Below are 20,880 nucleotides of genomic sequence, written 5' to 3' on the forward strand. Positions count from 1 at the left end.
GGAACTTGAACATAAAGCTTATTGGGCTATTAAAGCTTTCAATTCAAATCTTGATGATGCTAGTCAGCTGTGAAAATTACAAATAAATGAGCTTGAGGAAATAAGAAATGATGCTTATGAAAATTCAAGAATTTATAAAGTAAGAATCAAAGAGTTTCATGACAAGAAAATACTAAGAAAAACATTCAATGTTGGTCAAAAAGTCTTGCTTTATAATTCTCAACTCTATTTATTTCCTGGAAAACTAAGATCAAGATGGAGCGGTCCTTTTATTGTGAAATATGTGTATCCATATGGGGCCTGTGATATCGAGAATCTAAAGAATGGTAATGTTTTCAAGGTAAATGGACATCGTTTGAAAGTTTACTTTGATAATTTTTCAGTTGAAAATGACTCTATGGGTGATCCTGTATATAAAGATTGATTCTTTTTCTCACATTGTTTTTCTGTTTCTTTTTGGTGTAACCTTAGTTTTGCTAGTTTCTCTCACCCCGGTCAAATGGAGGATAACGGTACTCCGTGACTCTTCAATCGGTTTTTTCAGTTTCCCATGATAACTAATATCTGTGTATATATTTGTGCAATTCTTTGCTCTTTCTCCCTTCTTTGCATCTCTTCTCATTTGAAAATGGACACCACTATTGAAAAAATGAAAAAGTATTTTCCCGCTCTGCCTCAAAATGCGATTACAAAACTTTACCGTGCTAGATGTGCAAGATTGAGATTGTTAATGAACCATGGAATTCCTGAAGATATTCAATGGCTAATTGAAGCAAAGGTCTGATTATCAGGTGAGTCCTCCAATTCTTTCATTTCATACATGCCCGGAATAGGTAAAAGCACTTTTGCAAAGAAACGTCGTGCAAAATAACTGAAAGTCTGTCACAGATGTGCTAGATGGACTTGTAATGCAAAATGTCGTTCTTTAGGAATGGTATCTGTAAACTGTGAAGATAAAAATACAATTCTTTAAGGATGACCTGAGTAAGGGTTCTTTAGATAATCTTCTATTGACTCTTGAGACGTACCCTAGTGGAGAAGTGCACCGTGCAATTCATGATTTATGGTCATAATTCCATAAAAAACATGTTCGACATAGTCTTGGGAAGCTGACTAAAAAGACCTTGTTTGCTAGTTTTTAAGAAAACTGGATGGGAAGTATATCCCCGACCCATAGAGGGTGTTTAAGCCGTTCTTGGATGTAAAACCAAAGGAAGATGTGAGCCACAATCACAACTGCTTGTACATACACATGTTATATTTAAAAAAATAAAAAATAAAAAAGAGAGAAAGAGAGAGAGACTCCAGCTGGCCTACATATAGGTGGTATGATTGCATTTTCAATTTCTCATCTATAAAATCTTCTCGTCCTTCCCTTCATTTCGACTCAACCCACACATTCAACAGATATCGAAGTGTGTAGAAATGGCAGGTTCCTCAAGTCATCAAATAAGAAATATTTGTGTTTTCGGTGGATCCAATCTTGGGAAAGAAAAAGAATTTTTAGAATCAGTAAATCATCTTGGTCAGGTATTAGCTGAAAGAAAGATTCATTTCGTGTATGGAGGAGGCAATCTTGGGTTAATAGGGGGTATGTCAATAGCTGCATTTTTAGGAAGCAGTCAAGTTTTGAGGGTCGTCCCCAAAGCTTTAGCAAAAGAGGACCTCATTGGAAAAACAATTGGAGAGGAACTACAGGTCTCCACAATGTCTGAACGACTGAATACAACTTTTTAAATATGTTGATGCCTTCATTGCCTTACCAGGTGGTTTAGGCACATTAGAAGAGATCTTTCATATTTCCTCTTGGGCTCGACTGCACATTCACCATAAACCTATAGGTTTGTTAAATGTTAATGGTTTTTATGATAAATTATTGTCTTTTTTTTATCAAGCTATGGAACAGGAATTTCTAACATCTTCGGCACGATAATTGATGTAACCATATTATTCGATAGTTTCACCCACATCTACCTAATGTTTTGTCCATGTTTTATATATAAAATGCCTTGATATTCTTTGTTTTATGTTTTGAAGGCATTTTTGGATGAAAGATGCAAAAAGGAGTAAATTGGAGGTAATTGGCAGATTTGACGTTCAGTCGATGTGTTGTGCAGAGCGTGAGTTCTAGAGATCGAAATGAAGTGATTCCAGTGGCAATAAAAAGCTAACATCCATACCTTTCTGGAAATGTAATCAAGAAAAATAAAAGGAGAAAGATCATGGAAATCACATCCTGCAAAGTCAAATCTCGCATTCTGCCAGTGTTGACCTTTGGCCATTCAAAATTTAATATCTGGAGCTACAGAAGTCCAATTGATGCAAAATCAATTTTCTTGGATTCCTAATTCAAAGACCTATCCACGCTCCCAATTTTAGCCAAAAACGATGTCATATGAGGGAGATATGATTTTACAAAGATGACAACTGAATTCTGCCAGCAAATAGATTTCATGAAGAAACGAGTCCAAATTACATTCCGAAGCATCTAAACCAACATCCAAGTTTTTATATCAGCAATTTAGCTCCTCTAAGTCAGAGTTTGAAGATTTCATGCAAGGCTATTTCTCCTTTTTAGGAAAAATAGTTATTGAAGTACTTAAACGTAAACTGTCAACTTAAGGAAGGACTATTTTGTAAAATAGAGACTAGGGTTTCTTAGCATATAAAAAGAAAGAGAGAAGGGGCAGCAGCCAGCAGAAAAGAGGGAGAGCAGAAGGAGGCAGCAGCCAGCAGAGAATAAACACAAATTCTCTCCTCTACAAACCCAAAAATCATGCTCTTTTCATTCTTTAGAAGTAGTTGTTCAATAGTTATGCAAGGCTAAGCTCTTTTCTTGGTTGCAAGGACACAACAAACCTTCGGATTTCAAGAACCGTGAGATTTATTCTTCCTTTTATTTTCAATTTAGGTTATGAATGATTATGATTGTTTTCCTATGCATATTTCCTATGATTGTTGTTGATGATTGGTAGAGCGGACTCTAAGTTATTGTTGTGAACAATCTATTGCTAAGTTTAATATCAAAACCGGAGTTGTGATATATGAACTTGTGAAGCAACTAAGCTTGATAATTGTGGCGAAACTACGTTATTGAACTTAGGGAGAACATTTGAACAAAGTGACATAAGCTACGGATAACTTGTATGTTAATCTTGATGAAATTATCTAGTTCTTAAAGCTACCATTAAATTGAATCATTAGTGGGAACACTTCTATTGTTTGTTGGTTAGGATTAGTTATACGGCGGATCCGTTAATTAATCAATGTTAAGAAAAGATAAAATTTCAGAACATAAACTGCAAATTTCATTTCAAGGATCGGTTCTAATTTCCGTTGGTGGATGTGTGCTTGCGACCAAGGTTTGTTTTCTTGATAAGTTTCGGTTTTAATTGATTTTGTTTGCTAGTTTAATTGTTGTCATAGTTTAGATAATCACAAACCAAATCCCCCCAATTACATAACGTACAACATAAAAATCTGACTTGAAACTTCCTCGTGGGATCGACCCCTTGCTTGCTCTATACTATCTTATGTGTTTTAAGCTAGGGTAATTAATTTGTGCGACCGCGACATCGCAACAAATTTTGGCGCCGTTGCCGGGGAGGTAATTTTAGCCCACAAGGTACTTGAAAGTGGTTTCTATTGGCCTTCTATTTTTAAAGATGCATATCACTTCTGCAAATCATGTGAAAAATGCCAAAGAATAGGTAATATCACTCATAAGAATCAAATGCCTTTAACGAATATTCTTGTAAGTGAAATTTTTGATGTTTGGGGTATTGACTTTATGGGTCATTTCCTTCTTCATTTGGCAATCTTTATATTCTTCTTGTTGTTTATTATGTGTCGAAATGGATTGAGACGAAAGCCACACGAACTAACGATGCTAAGGTTGTTTTAGATTTTGTCAGGACTCGTATATTTGACAGGTTTGGAATCCCTAAAGCTATCATTAGTGATCATGCCACTCATTTCTGTAATCGTTCCATGAAAGCATTGCTACACAAATATCATGTGACTCATCGAACTTCCACAGCATATCATCCTCAAACGAATGGCCAAGCTGAAATTTCAAATCGAGAAATCAAGTCCATTTTGGAGAAAACAGTGCAACCTAACCGGCGAGATTGGAGTCTAAGTCTTGGAGATGCACTTTGGGCTTATCGGACTGCTTATAAATCACCTATAGGAATGTCACCTTATAGAATGATTTATGGGAAAGCATGTCATCTACCGGTAAAGCTTGAACACAAAGCTTTTTGGGCCATTAAACAATGTAACATGGATTATGATGCTGCTGGGATTGTAAGAAAACTACAACTGCAAGAGTTGGAAGAAATTTGAAATGATGCTTATGAGAATGCAAGGATTTACAAAGAAAAGACTAAGAATCTTCATGACCGAATGCTTACAAGAAAGGAGTTTCATGTTGGAGACAAAGTCCTTCTTTATCATTCGCATTTGAAACTTTTTCCTGGAAAATTGCGCTCTCGTTGGATTGGACCCTTTGTTGTTTCTAATGTTTTTCCTTATGGTGCAGTTGAAATTACAAGTTTAGAAACCAACAAAGTACTCAAGGTCAATGGGCATCGTTTGAAACCTTTCTATGAAGGTTGGACGGCAAAACTCACCGCTTCTATAGAGTTAGCTGAACCAATCTATAAAGAATGAGCATGCCACATGTCAAGCCAATGACATAAAACAAAAAGCGCTTACTAGGAGGCAACCCAACACAAAAAAAAATTAATTCAGATTTGCTTTTTTTTTCCTTATCTTTTATTTTTTCGCATTTTAATTTATTTTCTGTCATTCTCTTATGTTCCTTTGCTTTTATTTCAACATTGAGGACAATGTTGTGTTTTAAGTGTGGGGGTATTGGGAGAATTTTAGTTTTCTATGTTGTTCTAAAAAAAAAAATTATGTTTGATCTTTTTAACTCCCATTGGTTTTTGAGAATATGAGTATTATGTATGAGAATTAATTGAGATAGATGAAGATATAAATCAAATGAAGAAGTATGCATGCAAATTTTAAGGTTTAATTGGTTTAGGGATTGACTTTGAGAATATGTCATGTTGACTTTATAGTGTTATACCAATGCAAGCTTTTGAGCCTTCAACATTATATTCTTTGAGTGTGCATTCTTTCAATGATATGTATCTCTAGAACTTGCTTCATATCTTATTGAGATTATATTCCATTACAAATATACATGAAGATGATAAAGGCATTAGGAATTTTAATCACTTGAACCAAAAAGTCAACCTAAAGCATATTATCCTTAGTGAGCCCCTTTTGAGCTTGTTTATCTTTTCTTTGCTTTATCCATGTATAAGCCTTAAAAATTTTATATGTTTTCCTTTTCCCCTTGCTAAGGATTAGTAGAGCATATACTTATGATATCTCATGGAATTATGGTTGGAAATTATGTGAAAAGAAAGAAGAAGTGATGCTTGATGAAAAGATGGGCAAAGTTGCCAAAGGTAAAAAAAAAAGAGAAAAAAGAAAAAGAGAATAAAGGAAAAAAAAGAAAAAAGTGTTTAAGATTTTATGTTCCTTTATGTTCTTAAGATTTTATGTTGAAAGAGCTTGAAATCAAAAGAAGTTAAGCATTGGTGATTAAAGATGAAAAATTTATGTACTTCGATGGAATATCTTGTTTGAAATATCATTTTTCAAAATGCTCTACTTTCTTTGGTTTGAACCTTTCCTTTTACTTTCTTTTACCTCACCTTAACCTTAGCCCCATTACAACCGGAAAATAAGACCTTTTGATTCATGTAGTACTTGTAATAAGTTGCTAATGGAGATGAGATTGAAAAGCAAGCTTATGGTAGAACATACTCTTTGATTGAATTTGAGAGATTTAAACACATAAACCCTAAACACATGATTGTTGGAGTGTATATCAATGAGAGGACCTATCACTTTGGCATGGCATAGATTTCATTTAAATCCCGACGATTGATTGAGTTTTGAAGTTTGCATGTAAATGAATTCATGAGAATTATACTATTTATCCTTCATGATTGTATTCTTGTTTATAATGCATATATTCTTGGACATTGATGGGAGATTAAGAGATTGATCATAGTTTTTTTCAATTTGATTTTATTTATCCTTTCTCGAGGACGAGCAAGAGCTAAGTGTGGGGGTATTTGATATAACCATATTATTCGATAGTTTCACCTCACCCACATCTACCTAATGTTTTGTCCATGTTTTATATATAAATGTCTTGATATTCTTTATTTTATGTTTTGAAGGCATTTTTGGATGAAAGATGCAAAAAGGAGTAAATTGGAGGTAATTGGCAGATTTGACGTTCAGTCGATGTTTTGTACAGAGCATGAGTTCTAGAGATCAAAATGAAGTGATTCCAGTGGCACTAAAAAGCTAACATCCATACCTTTCTGGAAATGTAATGCAAGAAAAATAAAAGGAGAAAGATCATGGAAATCACATCCTGTAAAGTCAAATCTCGCATTCTGCCAGTGTTGACCTTTGGCTATTCAAAATTTAATATCTGGAGCTACAGAAGTCCAATTGATGCAAAATCAATTTTCTTGGATTCCTAATTCAAAGACCTATCCACGCTCCCAAGTTTAGCCAAAAACGATGTCATATGAGGGAGATATGATTTTACAAAGATGACAACTGAATTCTGCCAGCAAATAGATTTCGTGAAGAAACGAGTCCAAATTACATTCCGAAGCATCTAAACCAACATCCAAGTTTTTATATCAGCAATTTAGCTCCTCTAAGTCAGAGTTTGAAGATTTCATGCAAGGCTATTTCTCCTTTTTAGGAAAAATAGTTATTGAAGTACTTAAATGTAAACTGTCAACTTAAGGAAGGACTATTTTGTAAAATAGAGACTAGGGTTTCTTAGCAAATAAAAAGAAAGAGAGAAGGGGCAGCAGCAAGCAGAAAAGAGGGAGAGCAGAAGGAGGCAACAGCCAGCAGAGAATAAACACAAATTCTCTCCTCTACAAACCCAAAAATCATGCTCTTTTCATTCTTTAGAAGTAGTTGTTCAACAGTTATGCAAGGCTAAGCTCTTTTCTTGGTTGCAAGGACACAATAAACCTTCGGATTTCAAGAACCGTGAGATTTATTCTTTCTTTTATTTTCAGTTTATGTTATGAATGAGTATGATTGTTTTCCTATGCATATTTCCTATGATTGTTGTTGATGATTGCTAGAGCGGACTCTAAGTTATTGTTGTGAACAATATATTGCTAAGTTTAATATCAAAACTGGAGTTGTGATATATGAACTTGTGAAGCAACTAAGCTTGATAATTGTGGCGGAACTACGTTATTGAACTTATAGAGAACATTTGAACAAAGTGACACAAGCTGCGGACAACTTGTATGTTAATCTTGATGAAATTATCTAGTTCTTAAAGCTACCATTAAATTGAATCATTAGTGCGAACACTTTGATTGTTTGTTGGTTAGGATTAGTTATACGGCGGATCCGTTAATTAATCAATGTTAAGAAAAGATAAAATTTCAGAACATAAACTGTAAATTTCGTTTCAAGGATCGGTTCTAATTTTCGTTGGTGGATGTGTGCTTGCGACCAAGGTTTGTTTTCTTGATAAGTTTCGGTTTTAATTGATTTTGTTTGCTAGTTTAATTGTTGTCATATTTTAGATAATCACAAACCAAATCCCCCCAATTACATAATGTACAACATAAAAATCTGACTTGAAACTTCCTCGTGGGATCGACCCCTTGCTTGCTCTATATCGTAATTGCTGTCATACTATCTTGTGTGTTTTAAGCTAGGATAATGAATTTGTGCGGCCGCGATATCGTAACACAAATCATAATCTCTATTGCTACTACTGAACAATTGATTGACCAACTACAATCTTTCATCCCTGTAATTGATCCCTCCATGAGTCGCATAAATTGGTCAACTAAGAAAAGTTGTAAAAAGCTTAGATTGGATTTGAGCCTTTGTTTGTGAAACATTGTGTCTTTTGGTTTTATTAATAGCAGATTATTTTATTTCTTATATTTGTTTAAGTGTGTTTTAGGTTTGTCAGTATTTATTGTTTCAGGTGATGTCTTCTATACTCTATCTTTCTACCTTAGAACATTGAGGACAATGTCTCATTTTGGTTGGGGGGAAAGGGTAGCAGTTGATATTAAAAAAACAAAAAAAAACTAATTAACTGTGTTTTCTACTTGCAAAACTATTGTTACTATGATGGTAGAGTCAAGGAGTTCTTTTGTTAAAGTGACTATTGGGACGCATCTTAGTAAACATTCTTAACAAGGTCTATCAAAATACTTCTTGAAATATTCAAGTTTACAAACTCTCATATTATTATCAATTGATTCTGCTCATATACTCATTTAACAAGTATTCTTAAACCTTCATTTTCACACACACACTTTAACATATGATTTTGGGTTGTATATTGGATTATTACATTATTTATGTTCTTTTGTTAAAGGTAACAACTAAAGGAAAGGATAGTATATAATTTGCAAAAAAAAATGATAATAAATGTAAATAAATAAAAACGTTGATAAGTTTGGTTTCGTAGCCTCCCTGACCTAAGCAATTAAGTTTGAAGGGGTGTTTTAACACCTAATACCCTAAAGTAAACTAACTTGGGAGCTATTAGCCCAACGCTTGTTACATGGGTTGAGGAGAAAAGCTTAAGGGAATCAAACATTACACTATCTACATATCAGTATCTGCAACCCGAGTTATTAAGATCGAAGGGGTGTCTCAACACCTAATGCCCTAAGACCAACTGGTTAGGAGTCATTAGCTGAAAGCTCATTACATAGGTTAAAGATGCATTGTGTTTTAAGTTATATGTATATATATATATATACATATATATATAAAAGAAAAAAAAGATAATAACCTCAACCTAAGGAAGTTAACCTTAAACATTAGAACAAAATATTGTCTTCTTCCAATAAAAGCCCCATCATCTATGTTTTCATACATTGAGCACATAAAAAAGAAGGTTTATTAATATTTTGTTTAAGAGGTATTAAGCAGATATATATAAATTTAATGAGAGTTTGTTTACTTGGATAGATTAATGGAAGTTGAATGATGAATGCCTTGCTTTGTGGAACTTGCAAATTGTTTTTCTATTTTAATGCTTTGATTACTAGGGACTAGTAATAAGCTAGTTGGGGGGTGTGATTAGTATTTAAAATTGCATTTTTTATCAAGGTTTTATATCATCATTTTGCACTTGAAGTATCAATAACTCCTTAACTAGAGTATGTTTTATAATAACAGGTCTGATAATATAAGATAACTTTAATTTATTTTAAGTGCTCATTTTAAATGCAGGCATATCTCACAATTCAAAGGATTGATTGATGTAATTAACTATTGAAAGTGAAAGGACAAAGAAAAGGCCAAGCTTAGAAAGGAGATACCGATTCAATTCAAATTGGAATACTGTTCAGTTATTGGGTCATATCTGGAGCTGTAGATCTTCGATTTTAGTTTGATTTATATGGATAGAAAGCTAAGAAATAGGCCTACAATGTTCATAAATAGTATAAGACCCAAATCTGCTGTTTTCAAATTCAAAGTTTGGCCACAAAAGAAAAGTCAAAATTTGTCCTGCAATCCAACCGAAATACTGCTCAGAATGTTACCCATAGCTGGAGTTTTAGAAGGCCAAATGAGGTGAAATTTGGTGCGTGGAAGGAAAAGACAATTTCTAACAACTTTTATGAGACGACCGGTCAAATTCTGATGGTAGCAATGACATTTCATCCAGACAAGAGCTTGAGGGCTATCCACCACGTCCACCAGCAGCACTACTCAGTATTTTAGACATATCTCAAGCTGTAGTGCTCCAAATTCTCTAAGATATGGTGGGTGGAAGGAAAAGACAATTGCCAACAACTTTTGTGAAGAACACTTTACCAAATTATGTGTCCATCAATGTCATTTCATCCACCCAAAATGTTTGAGTGCTGCTGTCCATCAAGTCTACTAAATCAATAGTTGGCCACTATATCAATAATCAATTACAAAATGAATAGTTCCAAATTTTAGCCTATAAAAGGAGGTATTTGCCTATTTAGGCATCTTGTTTTTCAGATCAAGATCTTGTTCTTGCTCTCTCTCTTTATATTTTTGTAATGCTTAAGTTTTGCTTTCATTAATCTCTTGTTCATGCTTTTCATTTCCTTTACTATACTTAGTTAACTTATATCATGTTTATGTTCTTATATTGTTTATTTATGTTTTTCTTCTTCATAATGTCCAGCTAAGTTAATTATGTCAAAGTGAAAAGGTTTCACTAATGGTGTTAGGATAAGTATAATATAAACTCAATATGAACTTTAATACTTATATCCTAAACAACTTGCTATTAACATGTCTTATCATTTTTATCTTATTAATTCTTAATATCTTGCTTGTTAAATGGTTAATCTAGATTTGTGTTGTATAACACTTGGTACATCAAATACTTGATCCTTCATATTCTTCGGCTGACGTCGTTGTTATGAGAGGAACTTGATTTGTTGTCAACATAAGTTAGCATCATGAATACCTGATAAAATTTATAAGTATGGTGTCACGTAAATAAGATGATTAATATGATCATGTTGATAATTTATAAAGAGTTTATACGTTACTTATCTCTAATACTATTAGTGGATCCTCTAACCTTGACATTTGTTTTTATCATTGTTTAATCTTCACATTTATCTTACATGTCAAAGTCCTCTTTAACTCATCATCACCACCACCACCATCATCATTGTTGTTGTTGTTGTTGTTATTTATAATTTATATAGTTCACCTCCCTGTGGTTCAACCCCGGTCTTGCCGGGTTATTTATTACTTTGACACTCCTGCACTTGGGATAAGACATCAACTCTTTGTTCATGTCAAATTTGAAGGGAAAAACAGTAAAGAATGATATGTAGATTAAGGAAAAGGGAAGTATAGTGGAATTGAAGAATATAGGCTTGCGGCTAAGTGTAGGGCCGGAGGGATCACTGTTAGCTCAATTAAAGATCTGATTTGTGCTTCGGGACAAGGTCTTGGTGGCTCAACAGGTGGATGGGAAAGTAAAGGAGATCAAGGAAAAGGTAAACCAGGGTATAGAGACAACATTTCAAATGTTATCTGATGGGCTAATAGCTATGGGTAGGTAAATTTATTTGCCAGAGGATAAGACTTTTAAAGATGAAGTATTGAGAGAAGCTCATAAACCCCGATTTGCTACTCATCTTGGAAGTACAAAGATGTAGCAGAATTTGTGTCAAACTATAGGATCTGTCAACAAGTAAAGATAGAACACCAGAGACCTGCAGGGGAATTATAGTTATTATCAATTCTATAATGGAAATAAGAGGATATTTCTATGGATTTTGTGATGGGATTACCCAGGGGAAAGAAGGGGAATTGTGCCATATGGGTGGTTATGGATTGACTAACAAAATCTGCTCTGTTTTTTCCTATGAAGATGACTGATTTGGTGGATAAGCTGACAAAATTGTATGTAAATAAAGTAATCAGACTTCCTCGGGTGCCAGTGTCAATTATATCAGATCGGGATCCAAGTTTCACATCAAGATTATGGCCTAGCTACAACGGGCATTGGGAATAAAGTTGAATCTGAGCACGACATTTCATCCTCAAATAGATGGTCAATCTAAAAGGACCATTCAAACTCTTGAGGATCTCTTAAGGCCCTGTATGCTGGAGTTTGGAGGGAACTGGGAGTATCTCCTGCCATTGGTGGAGTTTGCTTATAATAATAGTCATCAAGCTACTATTGATATGGCTCCATATGAAGCATTGTATAGGAGGAAATGTCGTACCCTAATTTTTTAGGATAAAGTAGGAGAAAGGAAGCTTTTATGACCTGAAATGGTGTAATTGACAAGGTGAGGGTGATCAGAAAGAGGATGAAGGAAGCTCAAGATAGACAGAAAAGTTACGCAGATAGCCGAAGAAGGCCTTTGAAATTCCAAGTGGGGGATAAGGTATTTTTGAAGGTGGTGCCTTGGAAAGGCATCATTCGATTTAGAGTAAAAAAAAATTAGCTTCAAGATATATTGGCCCTTTCAAGATTAAGGAAAGAATCAAACCAGTTGCCTATCGATTAGAGTTACCTGCATATTTGGATAAGATTCACAATGTGTTCCATATGTCATTGATGTGAAAGGCCAAGATAAACCCCTTACAGGTATTGCCACATGTTCCTATGAAAATTAAAGGGGATCTAATCATGGAAGCTAAGCTTGTCAAGATCTTGGATCGAGATGTGAAGGTGTTGAGGAATAAGAGAGTTTCCTTGGTGAGAGTATTGTGGAGAAGCTCTCAAATAGAAGAAGAAACATGGGAAAGAGAATCTGACATAAAGGAGAAGTTTCCGCGTTTATTCTCCGACATAGGTACATAACTAGAATTTCGAGGGTGAAATTTCTATTAGAAGGGGAGAATGTAAACCCCGGGTAAATAAGGTTGCATAAATTGCAAACTAACTAAATGGAAATAAAGTGAAGAAATTCATGCATAGGGTTAAATAAAAAAAAAGTGACTTCAAAATTTTTTGGGATATATATTTCCGGGCGAAATATTTTGAGAAATTATAATTAACCTGGAAATGTTGAGGATTGGATTAAATTGAGGAAAATAAGCTAAAATAAAAGTTTTGGGGAGGAGTTATAAGAAATGAAAAGAGGTATAGCTTGATTATAAGAAGAAAAAGATGTGGGGGCAAAAATAATACACTTAAAGGAAATGGGGTCTAAGTATAAATAAGAGAAATTATAGAGTATAAATACTCCTCTCCTTACCAAAAAATCTGCAGTAACCAAAAGGAAAGAAAAAAGGGAGTTTTTGTATCCATTCTTGCAAAATCAAGAGAGAAATACAAAAATTTCAAGAACCCATCCAAGATTAAGGGTTTATAGATTGAATAAACATTTGTGGGCAAGAGATTAACAAGAAAATTTGAACAATAAGAGAAGAAGGAGGGTGCTATCATTAGAAAAAAAGGAGGGAGTCGAAAATCTTCAACTGGTTAGAGATCGAAACCTTAATTCTTACCGGGTAAGGTGTTCTAAACATGATCTTATAATTCATTTGAAATTCGATTATGAATTGATGCTTGATGTTGAATTATAGATTAGGGTTCTTAGACTTGAATTTGAGAAAAAATATTAGTTGTTAAAATTAAGTTGATTCACGTGTGGTATGTGATTGGGGGCGTGAAACCATGATAATTTGCCCAGAAAATATAGTTTGTGAATGTCATGTGTGAATGGAAGGGGGTGACGAATCTGGACAGGCTCGTCTCCAAACTTTTGATAAGATTTCAAGTAGGAGGATGAGGGAATTAGGATCAAATTCCTTCATAAAAATTATAGTTTTGGATGTTAGCTAACTAAAAAAATTGGTTTTTGCTCAATTAGGAGATTTAGAACTCCAGTTATGGGTCACCAACTGAGACTGGGTCATCACTGACTCTGTAGGGCAGTAAGACTGATTAGTTGATGAGCAGTTTTGACTATCTTAGGGGCAGAACTGAGTTCTCCTTCCTATAGAGGACTTGTAGCCTCGTGTCTTAGCTTTTCAACAAGACCAACCTCACTTAAAACAGAGTTTTAGAACTCTAGATATAGTTAAAAATTCGAGGAGAGGTTGGAATGCGACCTTTAAAGACAGTAAGAGTTCAAAAACAAAAATAGTAACAATTCAAAAAAGTAACGGTTCAAAATAGTAACAATTGAATACAGTAACGGTTCAAAACAGTAACAGTTCAAAATAGTAACAGTTCAATACAATAACAGTTCAAATATAAAGAAAAGAATGATAACCATGGTTGGACAAAGAATGATGATATTAATGGGTGTGATGAGAAAAAAATGTAAAATATATAAAAAAGGAATGATTGAAAGAAAGACATATCGGCTATTGATATGGTTAATATAAAATGTATCCTTAAATGAGGAAAATTTACGAGATAAGCCTATGATTGCAAGAGGGATCACTGGCATGGTGCAACAGTAGTAGCAGGGGAGCATGAGTAAAGCTTCTACTGCTGGTAGGTGATCCTTACCCAAGCTTTCTAGTTAAATTTGAGAATTTAATATGTTAATAATGTGAGATGTGAACTTGCAAATGTTGGATGTTATGTGAAAGGATGGAAGTTGGTGTGAATTCACCAAGTGATGGGAGTACCACTGATAAAGAAAATATGAGAAGTGTAAGACGTGATTTGACTAGCATACATTTAGTGTATGTTAGGATCTCGGGTGAGGGGATCACCGTGATTTTTTTTACTAGCATACATTTAGTGTATGTTAGGATCTCGGGTAAGGGGATCACCGTGATTTTTTTTACTAGCATACATTTAATGTATGTTAAGATCCTGGATGAGGTGATCATCGAGATTTTTATTAGCATACATTGGGTGTATGTCAGGGTCCCGGGTAAGGGATCTCTATACACTAATGCCAACGGGATGATGATGATACCAATGAAAACAGTATTAGTAATGTGTTAGGTGAAATAGTTTCGATTGGTTTTAATGGAATCTTGAATGGAAGTTGCTAATGAGAGAGGAAATAGTTTTTAGTAGATGAATGAAAAAGAGTTATAATGGAAACAGAAAGGGAGAAATGAACAAAACAAGAATACTTATCTACCTTTTCAAATTATTAGATATTGGTATTATTGTACTTATTGTGATATTCATGTTTCAATAATATGTATTTTGTTTTAAGTCCATTGCATCGAGGCAGGAGTATATTTTAGCTTTATTCACCTTTTGTTATGTGGTCTAGAGAGGATGGCCTTATATTTTGTAAATATGAAAACATTTGTATAACTTAATTTGTATATTAATATTTAAACTTGATTAGATGAATTTAATTATGTAGTTCATATAATCATGTTCCATGTATGCATGTTTATATCTGTTATCCATCCATAATGATAATTGTTGTTCAATGTATATCATAAATGTTGTGATTGATATGAATAATGATGTTTTGTGGGATTGACACCCAGGATGATTGGGTTGAATTGAGTTTGGAGATGCGGGATATTAGAAGTGAAAACAGGTTGTATGTCGATAACTTGCGATCTCCCGATATAGGGAAGACTTTGCCAAAAGTTTAGTGAAAGTTTCAATAAATTTTAATATGAACACCATGTACATGTGTGTGTGTGTGTGTGTGTGTGTGTGTGTGTGTGTGTGTGTGTATATTAATTACTTTGTATATCAGTGAACATGAGATTGTTGTTTTATCCTGGATATGGGGATGTTACAGTGAGAAACTCAATGGTACAACTATTAACTGTCCCATTTATGACAAAGGAGTTGTATGCGGTAGTGAGAGCATTGGAGACATGGCAACATTATCTATAACCCCGAGAGTTTGTTATACATACCGATCAGCAGTCATTAAAACATTTGAAAGGTCAAGGTAAGCTAAATAGGTGACATGCCAAGTGGATTGAGTTTATTGAAACTTTACCATATGTGATTAAGTACAAGCAATGTCAGGAAAATGTGGTTGCAAATGCTTTATTGCGAAGGTATGTTCTTCTTAATACTCTGAATACTAAATTGTTAGGATTCGAGTATATTAAAGAATTATATCTTGATGATAATGATTTTGGTTCTATATATGATGAGTGCAAAGTTTCGACCAAAGATATGTTTTTTAGGCATGATGGATTTTTGTTTAAGGAAAATAAATTGTGTGACTAATTGTTCTATGCGTGAATTGCTTGTAAGTGAAGTTCATGGGGGTGGTTTAATGGGGCATTTTGGAATTGCTAAGACTTTGGATGTTTTACGTGAACACTTTTATTGGCCTAACATGAAAAAATATGTGTAAAGAATTTGTGATAGGTACATAACATATAGACAAGCTAAGTCTAAAGTAATGCCTCATTGGTTATACACACCTTTACCTGTTCCTAAGAAACCTTGAGTTGATGTTTCTATAGATTTTATTTTGGGTCTACCTAGGTCTAGGAAAGAAAGAGACTATATTTGTTGTTGTGGATAGATTTTCTAAAATGACACATTTTATTGTTTGGCATAAAACTGATGATGCAACAAATATAGCTGAACCATTCTTTAGAGAGGTCATTTGGCTACATAGTGTTCCTATGAGCATTGTGTCAGATCGAGATATTGAGTTTTTAAGGTACTTATGAAAGGTTTTGTGGGGTAAGTTAGGGACTAAGCTTTTATATTTTACTACTTGTCATCCATAAAAAGATAGTCAAACTGAAGTTGTTAACCAAACTTTAACTCAGTTTTTAAGGGCTATCATTAAAAAAAAATCTTAAAAATTAAGAAGATTGTTTGTCATTTATTGAATTTGCATATAATCATTGTGTACATTCTACTACTAATTATTCACCATTTGAGATTGTTTATGGTTTTAATCATTTGACACTATTAGATTTGATTTCTTTACATGTGAATGAAAGAGGTAGTGTTGATGGTACTCAAAAAACACAGGTGGTGAAGGATTTGCATACAAAGATTTGACAACAAATAGAGAAAAAAATGAACATTATGCACACAAGGCTAATAGAGGACGAAAATTGGTGAGGTTTGAACCAGATGATTGGGTTTTGGTGCATATGAGAAAGGAAAGGTTCCCTGAACAAAGAAGATCAAATTTGATGCCTCGAGGAGATGGTCTTTTTCAAATCATAGAAAGGATTAATGATAATGCCTACAAAGTGGATCTACCAGGTGAGTATGATGTTAGTGCTATATTCAATGTTGCTGATCTTTCTTTGTTTGATGTAGGTGATGATTCGAGGTCAAATCCTTTTGAGGAGAGAGGGGATGATGCGATCCAAGCACCAAATAATCCATTGGAGGTTCTGATTGGTCCAGTTACAAGGCTTAGAGGTAAGAGGTTCAAAGAGACTTTCAATGGACTTCTTCAAGATACGTGGGTTAGGTGGACTTCAAGAGGATATTAAATAATGAGGAGCAAGCGGTGATTAATCTTATTCATGTTCAAGAGGGGCTTGTTGGTGGAACCAAGACCATTTCATAAGGATTGGGAGAAGAATACTAGATTTGGACAGTTTGACCTTTAGATACCTTTGTGATCATAACTGAAGCTTCAGGTCGAAACTAGATTTCCATATCTTTCCAACGGTATATGGAATGCCTTCTAATTCTTTGAGATAGAAGAGAACCATCCGTTTGAAGTTGGGTTTTGCTGCTGCTAGACAGAATGCAGAAATAACCAAACTTGTCTTATTAAATTAGTTGGGCTATTAAACTTTCTTTATTTTATGAGGAGACACTTGTTTGGGTTTCAAACTTGTTTATTTTAATTACTTTAGGCTAGTTTTAACTTGGGTTGATTATTATTTAAATTGGGTTTATATGTGACCTATTAGGAAAACTAGAGTTTTTTGCTTAGGGTATAAATACTCTTGAGAATAATTTTCAGCATATTTTTTTTTGGCTAATAATATTCTGATTTTTGCCAACTTTTGGTTATCAATCTTGGTTCTTGATTGAACTTTCAACTCATCAAAGAATTAACCAATTTTTGTTGTGAATTTACTCTTTTTGCTCGTCTCTAGATGTAGGCGTTGTGATTGAGTTGGTTTATAGTCTTGTTGCCTTGAAGCATGTCTTCCATTGTGATAAGCTCATCCTAATTTTAGCAAACATGAGTTAGATAGATCTTGGGTTTGCAAAATCCATTCAATTCTGCTAGGGTTCATATAAGAAGAGATAGTAATTTAAACATAAAATAAAAAAAGTTTGGAGAAAAAACCATAAAAAGTCATTAATTTAAAAAAAATTGAAAAAAAAGCAAAGGTCAGGCCAACCCACCTGACTCATAAAAAGCCCATGCATGGACCTGCCTTGATAGGCCCGTATGATTGGACCCTTATTTTTTTTGTATGCAATTGAGGCGGATTAATTTTTTTTAAAAGAAAACAAATGACGTGTTGTCTGCCGAGGCAAATGAAATGTCGTTTGATTTGCCCATATTGCGACCACTATGGTGTTAGGAAAGTCGAGGCTCAAGTTTTTTTGACACAAAAACCTGTTTTCCAACTCATTTTGACCCAAAACACAATAGAAACCGTAATAAACTTATCTATAGCTTAGAAAAATCGAATAAACCGCTCAAAAAACCAAAATTAACTCAAAAACAAAAATCAACCCGAGTTCAAATCTATTTTTTCAAGAACTTTAAAGGTAAGAAAACACATATAATGAACTTTCCTCATCAAATGGAATCATTTGACACAAATATCATCTATTTTATGGTTTAAATCAGTATCAACAACATTTTTCTTTCTCTACTACTGGAATCCGGAGACCTCTCTCTACTCTCTCAACCAGGGACTAAAAATAACAAAAATAAATTTTTGTACCAAAATTAAATTGAAAAAATATTGAAGTATTGAAATTATATAACTTGCGTGATTTTTAAAGTTTTAGAACCAAAATACATCTTTGGCAAAATTTATGGCACGCTATCCATATTTAAAATCTGTCTTGTTTCAATTAATTTTTTTTAATTATAAGACATCAAAATCAATTAGTTTTTTATTAAAACTAAATTAGTGAAAAAATTTAAAAACCAAATAATTTTTATTTTTTTTGCATAACCCGTCCTAAATAATATGTATAAGAATAAACAATGAATTTTTGTATAATTAAAAAACTGACGCATTTTAAAATTACACGTAATATGGATCATCAAGTCTAGTGACATCCAGTCATGTAAACAAGGGTGCCATCTAACCTCACGTGTCAATCTTCGATTTGCTATAAAAATAAGGGTAGAAAGGTAACTTTAAAATCACACGCGATATTTATGATTAATAAACATAAAATTGCCGAAAAAGTAAAAACAAAAGAAGCAATGAGGAAATAAAACGTACGGCATTGGCGAACTTTCTTCCTTCAAGATTCCTTTCCTTCTCCAATCCAATCCAAGGGAAGCCCTCCTCACACACACTCTCACACGACATTCTTCAATTTCTTTCCTCTTCTTCTATATAAAACAAACACATATTTATCATTATGTATACACATTCATTGAATTTGAAGATTTTATTTTAATTTGATCTTCAGATCTATGTAAAGAAGAGATTGCTTTTGAGTTTGGTTGAGAAGACACTGGAGGCAGCGGTTCATCGATCTTTTCCTGAAGATTTTTTTGTTTTACACGAACAACACGAACCGATCGATAAACCTCTGCATCCAGTGCTTCCCTTACTCCACTTTTTTTTCTTTTAATTTTTTTTCTCTTTCTAAACAAAAACAAAACAGTTTGTTTTAGAAAATTGTATTGTATGCTAGCATCTTAAAATCATAATTATTTTTATATATATAATTTGGATTTGTGAGAGGCTGGTTAGTTACAGGGAGAGCAAATGCAACAAAGCCTTATCGTTTTCCAGTCGCGGCCTTAACCCGCAGACGGTATTTTTTTCTTTTCCATCGTTAATTTAATTATCTTGCATACACTGCTACTTGATTTGATTTTGATGTTGACTTTGCTGTTGCCCTTTTTACCTTGGTGAAAAAAATAGTACGAAGAATGAATTTTGTGATGTATGTATATATTTTTTTTTTCTTTGAAGATTTTGTTGTTTTACAGTAACAATGCAAGTTTTCCAGGAAATGATGTTAAGAGTTTGTTTGGCATGATTTTTTATTCTGAATTATAATTTAGGGTTTTTTTTATACATAATTTGTTTTTATAAAAATAAGTTAAAATATTTTAATTTAAAACATATTTGATAAAAATAAATCAAAGCAATTTTTTTTTTGTGAAAAAGATTATAGTATAATTATAAATTATAAGCTAAAAAAATTGATTAAATAAAAAATTTGACTCAGTTTAATAATAAACTTTTAATTTAAATAAAAATTATTTTTAACCAAATATATTTATAACTTTTCCTTGAATAAAAATTGAAAAAAAAACACAACTTCCGTTGTACTAAACATTGCCGTTATAAAAAAACTAGCGTCTAGTTGCTCTATGAATTTAATTTTGTTAAATTAGCAAAACTGATTTGAGTTAGCTAATATAGCTTAGAAGAAATTAATAATGATTGTACACTCACTTGATTAACGTTAATTGTACATAATTTAAATCCATCTCTGCTAGACTTTCTCAGTGAATTAGCTGGTTAAAGCTTATTTTGCCATGTCATGTTTAAAGCAATTATCTTCAATGTTTTTATTGATGTTGGTTTTTCTTTTTTCTTTTTCATTGTTATTAGTTAGCTCTTAATACAGAGGCGAATGGTTACTCTGGCTTTCATTATTTTTGCCCTACTTCTGGAAATTGTTAGTTTTGGGGTTCCGTTCCTTTCTGTAAAGGTCTAGTGTCTTTCAAAATAGTTTGTGCTCGGGCAGTTCTATTTCCACGCGCAAGGGGCCAGGTGTGGTCATTTTATGTTATCCTATAGATGGTAGAAGAAAAAATGGTGGATTAAAATTTCTCTAGAGAATGTACTCGCTATTTTGACTTATTTTCTGTAAAGCACTGGGTTTTTTTTGGTGACTTGTGGTCCCACGGGTGTTTTTTATTACTTCGCAGGAAAGCAATTCTGTCAATAAATTTTTTGGTGCTCTTTTTCCTGTAGTATGTTTGGTTAGTTGATATGGAGTCTCCGTTCAGCGTGTGTTGGGTATTGTGTTTATGGTTTAAAAAATAAAGGTCAAAAAAATATTTTTATGTTTAATTAAAATTATTATGAAATAAATTTTTGTACGTAAAATAAATAAAAAACAAGTTTTTATGAATAAAAAATAAATTATTTTAAATTCTACATAATTAAATTTTGAAATATAATCATTTGTAAATCCATGTCAAAAGA

At 33.3% G+C, this 20,880-nt stretch overlaps 1 long non-coding RNA gene across 1 annotated transcript; it reads left to right on the forward strand.

Moving 5' to 3' along the window:
• Positions 1-18,901: 18,901 nt before the first annotated feature.
• On the forward strand, positions 18,902-20,645 carry LOC133675673 (uncharacterized). The gene is made up of 2 exons (XR_009835454.1): positions 18,902-19,471; positions 20,281-20,645. It is a non-coding gene; the product is annotated as an uncharacterized LOC133675673 (long non-coding RNA).
• Positions 20,646-20,880: the final 235 nt, after the last annotated feature.

Source organism: Populus nigra, chromosome 16 (assembly GCF_951802175.1).
Source record: "Populus nigra chromosome 16, ddPopNigr1.1, whole genome shotgun sequence".
Lineage (NCBI taxonomy): Eukaryota > Viridiplantae > Streptophyta > Magnoliopsida > Malpighiales > Salicaceae > Populus > Populus nigra.